An 11,424-nucleotide genomic window follows, 5' to 3' on the forward strand; every position below is an offset into this window, starting at 1 on the left:
CAGGCACTGGGGAGCCAGCGATGGACAAGAGGGCCTGGTTTCCAGCTCTGATGGGTTATAGTTGACTGGAGGGAGATCAAGTTCACATGTGTTAAGTTGTGAATTACGTTCAGTTCTAGGAGGGAAGGGGAAGGCTGAGAGGTTTGCAGAGAGAGCACATGCCAAGGCGGCTGGATCTGCCGTGGGGAGACAGGCAGAGCTTCACCAAGGCCTCACGAGATGAAGAGAGTTACTTAGTCACAGTCTGTGTGTGTATGTGCTGGCTGAGAAATGTGGAAATGAAAATAGGAAGGAGATAAATCCAGGCCATGTTAGGGTTTTGGTTTTTATCCCCAGCAGTGCTTCTTTGTGGAGTTGTGTGTGTTCGTGAGGAAAGAAACACAAGGTTTGTATTTCAACATGATCTCCCCTTGGGGCCTGCGGGCTAATCAGGACACGGGTGCCGAGTGCAGTGCGAGGCGGGGGAGGCGAGTGCGGGTGGGTAGAAAGAGGCCTGGTCAGGGCTGGGCCACAGGTCATCCCCAGAGGCTGGGGAAGGTGGGGGCAGGGACTGCTGTACCGCTGTGTAGATTGTGGGCTAGGGGGGGAATGACAGTGGCTTGGGTCTTAGTGGCTCTGGGACGTCAAGGGGCACAGTGGCTGCCGCTGTTCTGGGAGCTGCAGGACGGGTTCACCGTGGACACGCTCACCTGTGGGGCTGTGAGCCAGGGCCGCAGCGAAGGTGCAAGGGAGTCGATGCAGTCTTGCAGGCCGCGTGGGGCACAAGGAAGGCAGCACCCAGGAGGGACCCTGAAGAGGGGAAGAAGCCTGGGAAATGGGGACCACTTGGTGCTCTGGACAGGATGATTCCAGAAGCGACACCTGAGGGAGCTGCAGACTGACAGGGGCCGTGTAGTCGGAGGTCACAGGAGGCCTGTGTGAAAGCAGCCTTAGGACATCACACAGGCAGAAAAGAGAGGCTGGGTACCATGAAAGGTGAGAAGACAGCGGGGTGCGTGCTGGGCCCTGAGAGCCCGGCTGTGGCGGGGGAGAGCACATCGCATCAGCTGAGGCGGGGCATGGTTGTCCTGGAGGCAAGTGGCTGTCAGGCCTGCGCAAGGACCTGGGGGGAGGTGGCCTCCTCCTCCTGCGTGCAGTGGCCTCCCTGCCCTGGCCGGAGGAGGACATTATTTTGAGTTAAATGCCTCCTATGCCCCAGTGTCGTTAAGAATCGGGTTGCTGCATCACAGGGAGAAGTCAACAGTAAACCTCAACCTGAGCAGGACTACGGTCAAACTGCCGCTCGCATCCTTGATGGTTTTGTTTGCTGGGTTGAGTTATTTCATTTCCTGTGATTCTATACTCACACCCCCTGCCTAGGACTTGAAACTTTGAGTTGAGTGGAAATGTGTTTGTGTTATTGAAGTCTGTAGCACCAGCAGGTTTTACAGTGTGGCAACTCAACTGCTACAAATTGGTCACCGTTTTAAATTGTAATTTTTTTGGCACTCAGAGATAAACTATGAAAACATACCCCAGTCGTTTCTGCCTTTAAAGCATGAGAGATAAGAGAAACCACATTCACTTGCCGAATAACTCAGGTGAATTGCCGGCAGCCCCTGGGCATCCTGGCTTTGCTTTCTGAGGAAACCACAAGGAACCGCCTCTGTGTGAGGCAACAGCACCATGTTTCATCCCGAACAAGCAAAGGATGCAGCTGCTCCAAGCGTGAGTGTGAAACGGCCCCGGCGTGTTGGAGCCTGAAGTGGCCAAATGTCTCACCCTGCTTTTCACCACCCACTTTGTTCCCGTGGGAAAGAGGAAGGTGATGGTGCAGGTACGTGGGTGTAGATGCCAGGTCCCCAGCCAGCTCAGGCACATCTGTCCACTGCCCCGTCTGTGCCATCTACCACTCCTGCTCTTCCTGGACGCCAGGGTGCGGTGGTGCAGTCTGTTGCAGTAGGGACAAACAGACAAGAAGCCAGTCTCCCCAGTGTGTGGTGGCCAGCTGTGCCAAGCCACCACCTGGAATACCTGCAGGTACAGGCAGCACCTCCTTCCTCCGCTCAACTGCCTCCCTCAGTCAGCACCGGGGATCCATTCTCCCACCAGAAACAGCCCGACTAGCAGATTCTTCTCTCTTGTCTGTCTTCCAGTAAGGGCGGACGGGGTGTGTAAGGAAGAGCAGAGTTCAGCCCTGAAAACTGTCGTGTGGAAGTCTGATTCGGCAAACCAAACAAAGATCTGCAGACCTGGGGAGGACTTTGAGATCTCTTGTTTCATGGAGTGAAATTTTTAGGACTTGGAAGTTTGGAGAGAATTCTTTTGGCTGTCAGTAACAAGCAAAGTATAAGAATGCTAATAATTTCATATAAGAAGTGCCAGGTGGAGTCATTTCAGGTTTGGCTAGTCCCACAGTTCCAGGAGGGCTCTGAGCACCCAGGCTCCTTCCTTCCGCTGGCTCACCTGTCAGGACAGGCTTGTCCTGACCCAGCAGCTTTGCAAACTCGCCCTCAGGAGATCATTCAGAGGAGGGGCTGACCATTCCTCCAATCTCTGTTTAAAAGCAAGGGGGACTTTTCCAGAACCACCTGGAACTTTCCCTCACACCACATGGGTCAGCCTGTGTCACCTGTCCCTCCTGAGCCAGGAAACGCTGTCATTCATCAGACTGGATGTTTGCCCCCTGGCTAGGGGAGTATCCCAGCGTGTTCTCACGCTCATTGGCAGCAGATACTTGATGGAGCATCTCTTAGGAAGAATCGGAGGGGGCATCTGTTGGAGAAGCTTCAAGAGTTCATAAGATGTTGTAATTAGAAGGACTATCCACCCCTCCTTTGTATAGAGAGCAATGCACACAGACCCTGCGTAGGCCCTGGGTAACTTCCTGCTGAAGAACTACGGTGGCTTTCCATGAAGGCACATGGGCTGTTGAATGGATAGGCACTTGGTGAAGCTGAGGCTCCCAGGGCCACGGGAGCCAGCTGGTAGCACAGAAGAGGGTCCTTGGGGCTGCTGATTGCCACATTAGAGTGGAGGCCGGCGTCGCCAATCACTTTGATTTTTCAAGAAAAGTCAGAAGTCCAGATATTTCTGTAAAATCTCACACTTCTTAGATATGACAATTCATTGCAATATTTAAGAACAGGCTGTAGGTCTAATACTCAGTGGTGAAGACCTGGACCCAACCTGGGAGCCGGCAGTTGGCCTCACCCAGATGAACAGGCTGACGTCTGGCAGTCCCGGTGACACTTTGCCTTTACCTGTTTCACGGACTAGGAGTGGCACCCGGCTGGGGAGACACCAGTTGTGACAGTGGAGCCTGTGAAGAGCACTGTCATGTCCTTCCAGAGCAGTTGGCAGATCACTTTCCAACGTGTATCTCCTAGAAACAACTGAAAAAAGGGGATGAGATAAACCAGGGTGCCCGAGGAAATAGACAGGGACGTGTCCTGTGAGGAGGAATGCTGCTCTTGCACGGCTGGAGAAAGGTAGGGCGTGGAGAGTGTGATTCATAGTTTCAGATGGAAACTAGACATAATCCTGAGCTTTTATGGGAAATGAAACCAGATGATGAAATGTGGCCACTGGTGAAACAGAATTAGACAAATAAGCTCCACCACAGGCAGACAGATACACACATGGGTAGAGTCACTAGTGGAATCAGCCAGGAATGGAGCCGGGGCCCGTGCATGCCCTGGCGTCCTCGACCCTCACCAGCATGGCAGCTTTCGGTGCTGGTGTCTGGCATCAAAGTGTCAATCCGTCTTGACATCTTGGAGACTCCAGCCAGGACTGGAAAGCCTAACTAATAAGGACTTTTCTCTGTCCTTTCCCCAGGGGCAGACTGGATGTGCGCCCCACCCATGCCCCCTGATTCCCCATTTTAGCAGGTGGTGGTTCTTCTCTGTGCGTTGGGAGGGCGCTGTGGAGCATTGCTTCATCTCTGGATCTTCGGGAGGGTATGGCCACTAAGGACATGCCAGACATTTCCTCTTTCTGGGGTGTTCTTGGTGATCACCTCCCCAAGAATCAACCAGGGCAAAAATAATAACCATAATCATTAGAACTGCTATGTAGCAAATGTGAGACTGTATTCATGTGGCTAATCATCACAACCATTGACTAAGCACTTAACCAAGCCAAATGCTTCGCTAAGTCATCTCATTTAATCCTTGTGACTCTGTGGGATGTGATACTATTTACATGTAAGGAAACTGAGGTCCATAGATGAAAGATACTTGCACAAAGGCTCGTAAGTGGCACATTTTGACTAGTGACCACGCTACAGAAGATAGGAGTTATTAGTCCCATTTTGTGCTTGGGAGTGGAGCTTGGGAATGCCCATGGAGGCCAGGGAAGGCCAAGGCAGCGTCCTGACACCCAGCTTTTCCTCGTGCTCTGGGGCAGTCCTCCCAGTTACAAGGGCAGCCCTAGTCCCCTGCCCCAAGTGTTCCTGGGTGCGGGTCTGGACCACCCCTGGAAGGTTTTCAGCCGATGCTTATAATGTCCACCTCTCCAGATCTTGTTTCTACTTCTCAGGAATCTCTGGGACTCCCCATCAGCTTCCCAAAGGAAATTAAATTTTCTCTGAAAAGCAGGTCTAACTATTCAACTTACATGACCTCTTTTCAAATAACTGTTATGCTATTGTTCTCATTTTTATGGAGAATCGAATCTTGGCATGTTAGGCCAAATAGATCATTTTTATTTCTATCAAATTATATTGTCTAAATAGGGCTAAATTTGTTATGACAACTTACTGGAACCACTGAGAATGTTGTAAATGCCAGACGGAACCTGCATTTCATCCCCGCCAGCCACGTGGGCATGATTTAGAAGCTTGTATTCCACTCGCACAGCTGTCGCTGGAGATTAAATGTGTAAACGGATCCTGCCGAAAACTCTGCTCCCCTTCCTGATGTATCTCTTTCCGAAGGCTGATGAATGGCCTTTGCTTATCAAAGCCCATGTCAAGAGGTGAGCACAAGTTAACCTTAAAAACAGCATTCGGCCCAGTTGAGTTTTCTATAAATATTGTGCATGATTAATTAGGCTAGAAGACTATTTGCTAAATGTGGAAAAATCAATAATGCTCTAAGATGAATGTTTACCCAACCAAGGATCCAAACAAAGACTCTCAAGTCAGGGAAGTCTTTGAAAAATAAAGGCTTCGCGTCGCCAGCAAATACAATAGGGGTTCTGCTCCTTGTCATTTTTTCCTCGGTGGGGATGAGTCCTGGAAGGGTGGCGTTGCAATCCAAGCAGCAGTGACTGTTGTCTACTGATGGTTGCTCTGTGCCAGCCCTGACAGGAAGTGCTCCCAACTACTATCTCATCTAATTTAATCCTTCTGGCAGCATGATGGCACTGTGACTCTTATTCTCCCTGTTCTGTAAACTAGGAAACAAAGGCCCCAGTCTTTGTTTGACTGCAGATTGGTCCAGTACCAAAGCCAGCAACTGGCTGAGGCTCCAGTTTGAGTTGCTGGAGCTGGTGTCCAGGTGGTGTCAGCCCTGCAAGCTCCTGATGTGATAGTAACTAACGTCTCCTGCCAGGCACTTTTCTCAGGTATGAACTCACCGAGTCCTCACAAAGTCCCCTGAGATGCAGAGACAGCTGAGGAAAGCGGTCACAGACTGCTGTACCACACAACGGTAAACAGCATAGTTCAGTAGCTTGCCTAAGGTCACACAGCTAGCAAGTGACAGAGCGGGATCAGAGCCCAGTGCAGAAGTATTCTATCCCTTTCCTGCAGGACAGGTGGACAGTCTGCAAGCTGCCTCCCTATGAGATGTGTGTCACTGAATGGCTTTGCCTACAGCGTGCCTGGCATCTTTGTGCCCAGCGTGGGCCACCGCAGCACCCGCACCTCTGTACAACAGAGTGACTTTCAGAAATAATCATGTCAAAATCAATGTTAATGATGTTTCCTAAATATGTTTTTTTTTAAGTTTTAAGGCAAATGATTAAAAAAAGGAGAAATTTCAATTAAAAAAATGTTCTCCAAATTCAGTTACATACCTCATGAACGAACTAAAATTTGCATTTAACAAACAAAAACATCAGGTCTCACAGTTTCTACTCTGTTTCCCTGTTTTAAACTTTTTTTCTTTGTTTTGTTTTAAACTTTGAATACAAAAACTCCAAGCGATTACATAGAATGATGGGACCAAAGTGAATCCAGTTGTATTTCATTCCCTTTACAACCTCTGCGCTATCATGATTCATGGCGAATCTACTGTATAAACCCAGAAATACATGAAATCACAGGTGCAAGAGACCAAGCCAACTGAGAGATCCCCAAGTACCATGAACTTGCTCTCAAACGACAGTGGGCAGTTTAGTCCATGTGGGCTGGGACCTGCTCTACAATGGGGAATTCTCCACATTCACCTCTGAGTGGAATACAATGTTCATTAAAGAATAAGCATTTAAAAGGTGCTAACCTGAAGCTTATATATTTTATTAAAACAACAGTGATGACCACAGTTGTTTAGAACTTAGACCAGTAAAAGCTTTTTGAGGGGGAGGAGAATTTTATCATTGACCTTGTTTAGAATTGCTGGGACTTGGCAAAAATAAAAAAGACAAATTAAAAGATAACACAGAGAAGCCTGCCTTTTCATCAGTTTCAAATTCTCTGCAAATGAATCACCACCTTGTTTCCTATATTTCCTATGTCTCTGATCTGCACCTGCTTTGTGCTCTGCCCCCAGCTCGCCCACCCACAGGCCCTGTGGAATGCATATCCTCCTCTCTGGGACACTCGGACCACCTCAGATGGCTGGCGTCACCTGCTTACTTGGGCCACCTCTGGAACGGGTGCAGCTCTCTTGCTGAGTGAAGTTCCTCATCCTCCTGTCCCTCGGCCCTGCTGCCTGGTACGAACCTCATACGGCACCAAAACCCATGTTCCTCCCACTCAATGTGGAGAAAACAGCCCGGTGCATAGTAGGTGCTCAATCTACATTGACTGAGCGAATGAACAAACAGGGGAGAACAGACCGATATACACGGAGTACCTGCTGTGTGTTGTGCCAAGAAAAATGCGATGTGCTCCGTGTACCCTCCTTCATTCAGTTTTTAGTTTAGAGGGGAAAAAAAGAAAAAAACAGAGAAGCCAGATGGCTGAATGATCCACAGACCAATTAGTCTGCTCCCAAACAATAGAGATTATACTCTCCCCATATTTGAAATCAGAACATTCCGTTCCTGGCATAATGTGAAGTAAATTTTTAAGGCAATTCAAAAAGAAAGCTCGGAGTACTCATTAAGACTCCAGAGTTCAAGTAGAGGGTCTGGGGCCATGGCTCAGGCACATACCATGCGGTTAGGCTTGCCATGGTTCTAGAACACCTGACACGGCTGCCGTCCAAAGATCTGCCAAGGAAAGCTCTTTCAGTCTTCCAGCTGCCGATTCCTGTTGTTTAGGGATCTGTCCTTGGAGGGGTTTAATACAACCTGCTTTCTAAATACAACATGATCAGTCACCACTTGGGGGAATTTACTATGTGGGGTACAGAAGTGCCTCAAAGTTTGCATTCAGACCATATTAAATACTACATAAAACTCCACTAAATCCCACCCAGGAAGAGAGAGCTCTTCCCCTGCCCCTGAGCTCATGCACCATGCCTCATCTCCCTTGTCACCTCCTCTGAGGAGTATCCCCTACAGGTGTCCTCAGGAGAGGAAAGCTGAAGTGACCTGGACCTGGAGAACTGGCTGTGAGGGGCCCAGGTGAATTTCCCCAGCCCAGCCCAGCAGGCAACAGCCAAAGGATCGAGGGAAGGAGAGAAAATCAGAAGACGTGGGGGACATGGAGAGGGGTTATAACCAGTAGGAAACTGCCCTATATTTTTGACACTCAGTGGGTCATTTTTGGAGGAAATTGCACATGTGTGGTTCAGACAGAGGTTTGGTTGCATCTGTGATATGTCGAGGCCTCAGTGCCCGCTCTCTTCCCCAGTTCCAGAGGGGAGAACAAAGCATGATGTCACTGTTGTTAATGTTAGAACAACAAAAGGTGTCCAGAGGCTCAGTCCTCACCTCCTTATTTACAGAGGAGGGAGGTGAGAGCCAAAGCTGCATTAACCAGGGTACCAGAAGTAAGGAAGTAGAATCCAAGACTGCCAGGGCAGGGCAGTTCCTGCATTTTCTATGGCCTTTCTCACAGTTGGTGCTTTACAAATATTCATATTACGCTTCCTAGGTTAATGGATGAATAAACCGAGTATCCTTCTTTCTAGTTTATTTTCTCCTTTAAGATGTCAACACTTGGCGAAGTGTGGTTGATTGGAAAGTTCCCACATGGAAGAAGAAGAACTGACAGCTAAAGATACGTTGACAAAGATCTGGGAGTCAGAGTGGCTCACAAGCTGTAAGTCACTCACGCAGCCTGTGTGAGCACCAACTAAGCAGCAGGCTGGGCAAATCCTGCGGATCTCAAGTTAGCTGAGGAATCTAGCCCTGGGCTGCACAGACAGAGGGCTAGACCCGAGACAGGCTCCCTGCTGAGTGGACGCTGGCTGCACACAGCCCGAAGCCAAGGCTGCTGGATAGTTTTTATAGAATGTTAGGGAGTCATTTGCCTGTGAATAAACGTTGAGAAATGTAGCTGCTCCTAGGCAGGGGTCAACACTGACCCTCACCAAGCCCAAACGTGTGGCCAGCTACAGTGGCCGGGAACCAGGAAGCCAGCCTTCTCAAGTTCCCTCACCCCTGACTACCTCCCCAGCTCTGATGGGGAAGTCCTTCTGCACGCCTGCCCCTCCCTGTGCCCTCCACCCTGCTCTACCTGGCGCCAAGAGTGGTCTGACCTGGACCCTCAGCACCTCCTCAATCTGTGGCCTCTAACCCAGGGGCCAGCTCAGTGCAAGTTGCTGTCCCTGGGCCTGGGAACCTGTGACCACCTGCTGAGTGGTCCCCCCATGCTATTTGGGGTTCATATTGTACATGCAGGACTCACACTGCCCTCAGCACCTCCCCATGGATTTCAGAACAAAGCCCCACACCCTCATGATTTGGGCTCCAGGGCTCCCCTTCCCCTGTGTCCTCCCCCCATTCCCCTGCTGCAGTTTCCCGGCCCTGCATCCACGCCCTTGTCCTTGCTACGAGCTGCTCCCCCATCCGGACACCATCCCACCTCTCAGCTATCCAGATTCCAGCTTTATCATTTTCCCTCCCCAGAGGAGCTTTTCCTAACTGCCTACTCCCCAACCAGGTCACTATCCCGCAGTGACCTCTCCAAACACCCTGGACTCCTCCCGGTGTTGCCTGCGGTGAAGCCATCAATGCCACGACTTGTTCAAATTCTTCCACTCTTACAGACTTCGAGGAGGGTGGGAGCAGGACTTCCTTCCTGGGGTCCAGCGTCTAGCTCGGCGCACAGTAGGACCTATATTAAGGACTGCTGGAGGGATGCAGGGACGGATGGATGGACCTTCACGGGACCTCCGAGGAGTGCAGGGAGGACACTGTGGCTTCTGTGAGAGGGTCCAAAAGGACCAAGGACCATCCTCTGAGGGGTTTCCAGCTGGAGTCTGGGGTGGGCACCTTACCCCATGGGGAGGCAGGGAGCCAGCGAGCTCCTAACCCCCTGACACCCTAACTCAAATCTCCTGGAGGCTGACACGGCAGTCGCTGGTGTCACGCCCGGTGGCAGTGCCCTGCGACTCTCCACTGGAGCGTTTCCTCTGGTGTATCCAGCCTCATGGGCAGCCAGGAGCACCAAAGAGCTGCCCTGTGTAGTGAATTCTTATACCTGCAGTCGCCCCAGCATCCATTTCGAATGGAATTTGGACTGCCTCCTACCAGAAGCAGGGCTCAGCCGCCCTTGACAGAGTTCCCAGTTCTCTGTCTCTGTCTCCTCCCGGTTCCTCAATGTGGTGGGTCCAGACATGATATCTGCCTCATGCAGCCGCCTCCTGGTGACCAGCTCCCTGTGGGACAGCTGGATACAGCCTGCCTGATGCTCCCCACGTGGACTGCCCACATATGAGACAGTGCCACCTCTCAGTCACAGTGGGACCCCACGCAGCTCCCCCCTGCCTGCGCCAAACCCACCTGTCCCCAAGGGAACCTGCTTGGGGAACCCCCTGGACCCCAATAAAGGCTTCAGCCTCGGGTCCCTGTCTCTCCGCCTTTGCTCCCCACCTGCTGGCTGGGCGTGCATGTCCCGGGTGGCTTCCCTCTTCTCGTTTGTTGCACGTGCAGAGGCTGAGGGGGCTTCCCTCTCCTCTCTGGGCCCTGTAAGTGACATGCTGCTTCTGTTACTTCCCGTGTTTTCTTGTTTCAACTCCCCTTGTCCCACCTGACCGACTCACCCAAGTATAGTTTCCTCTGCCAGGGCTCTCTAGAGACTGGCTGTCTTAGTAGGAGTCAATGCACATGGGTCAGACCAGAGCCACAAAGATGTCCACCTATATACACAAGCTTCCTGTGAGAGTTACACCTGGTCAGGTGGGCAGGGCTAGAGCTTATAGCCACCCTCCTGAGAGAGACCTCAAGACCAATTCAGAGAGAAACACAACCAGCTGCCCATGTCAGAGGGGAGCTGCAGGAGAGCTGCCTGGTGCTAAAATGTGGCCCTGGCTCCAGCAGTCCCTGGGCCACCTGCTCTGCAAATCGCCACGGGCCAGCTCCCTCCTCACCTGTTCCACCTCCCCTCCCAAATAAACTACCTGCCCCAAATCTTTGTCTCAGGGTCTCCTTGTGAGGGATCCCAACCAAAGGCAGCCCCACAGAGCAGGTGTCTGTGGCTGCAGGAAAAGAATCCTCTGATTTGAAGGCTTTTGACGGGTCATGGTGTCCCAAGAGGCCTGCAGCGGCTCTGATCCTCCTTCCCTGCCTGGAACTCCAGCCCTTCCTGGTAATCCTCTGCGGGGGAGGCAGGCCTGCAAACCCAGGGCCTTGACACCAGAGACATTTTCATTTTCTTTTCTTTCTGGTGCTTTCTGTGACCCTGCCATCTCATAATGCAATATTTGCACTCTGAAACCCTGAAAACTGCCAAATTTCACCCAATTTGGTTTAATGTCTCAAGGAGCTTGGCATTGTGTTAGAAACCCAGACGTTCCCACGGCCCAGTTCCTATTTAAAAACTGACTATCTATTTAAAGTTCATGATGGGGGGAATATAAGAAAAAAGACTCCCAAAGCCAACAAGGGGAACATGAGATAGGCAAAAGAAAAATCCAGTTTGCTTCTAAAAAAGGCTGAAAATTATAACCATCCACGGCCTTGTGTCTTAAGTCTCAGAATTTTTTCCCCCCTTTTGGTTGTTTGCAAACCAAAAGGGAATTTTATTATGGGTTGCTAAGTGAGCTGTCTCAAGTTCCTAGCCCCCAACGTCTTCGCTCGCTCAGTAGCGTGCCATTTCGGTTCCTCATGCGGATGGGAGAGAGACGGAACTGAAGGAAAGCAGGCGGTGTCTCTGAGCCGTCC

This window comes from Propithecus coquereli, unplaced genomic scaffold (genome assembly GCF_000956105.1).
Source record: "Propithecus coquereli isolate 6110/MARCELLA unplaced genomic scaffold, Pcoq_1.0 Scaffold411, whole genome shotgun sequence".
In the NCBI taxonomy this organism is placed as follows: domain Eukaryota; kingdom Metazoa; phylum Chordata; class Mammalia; order Primates; family Indriidae; genus Propithecus; species Propithecus coquereli.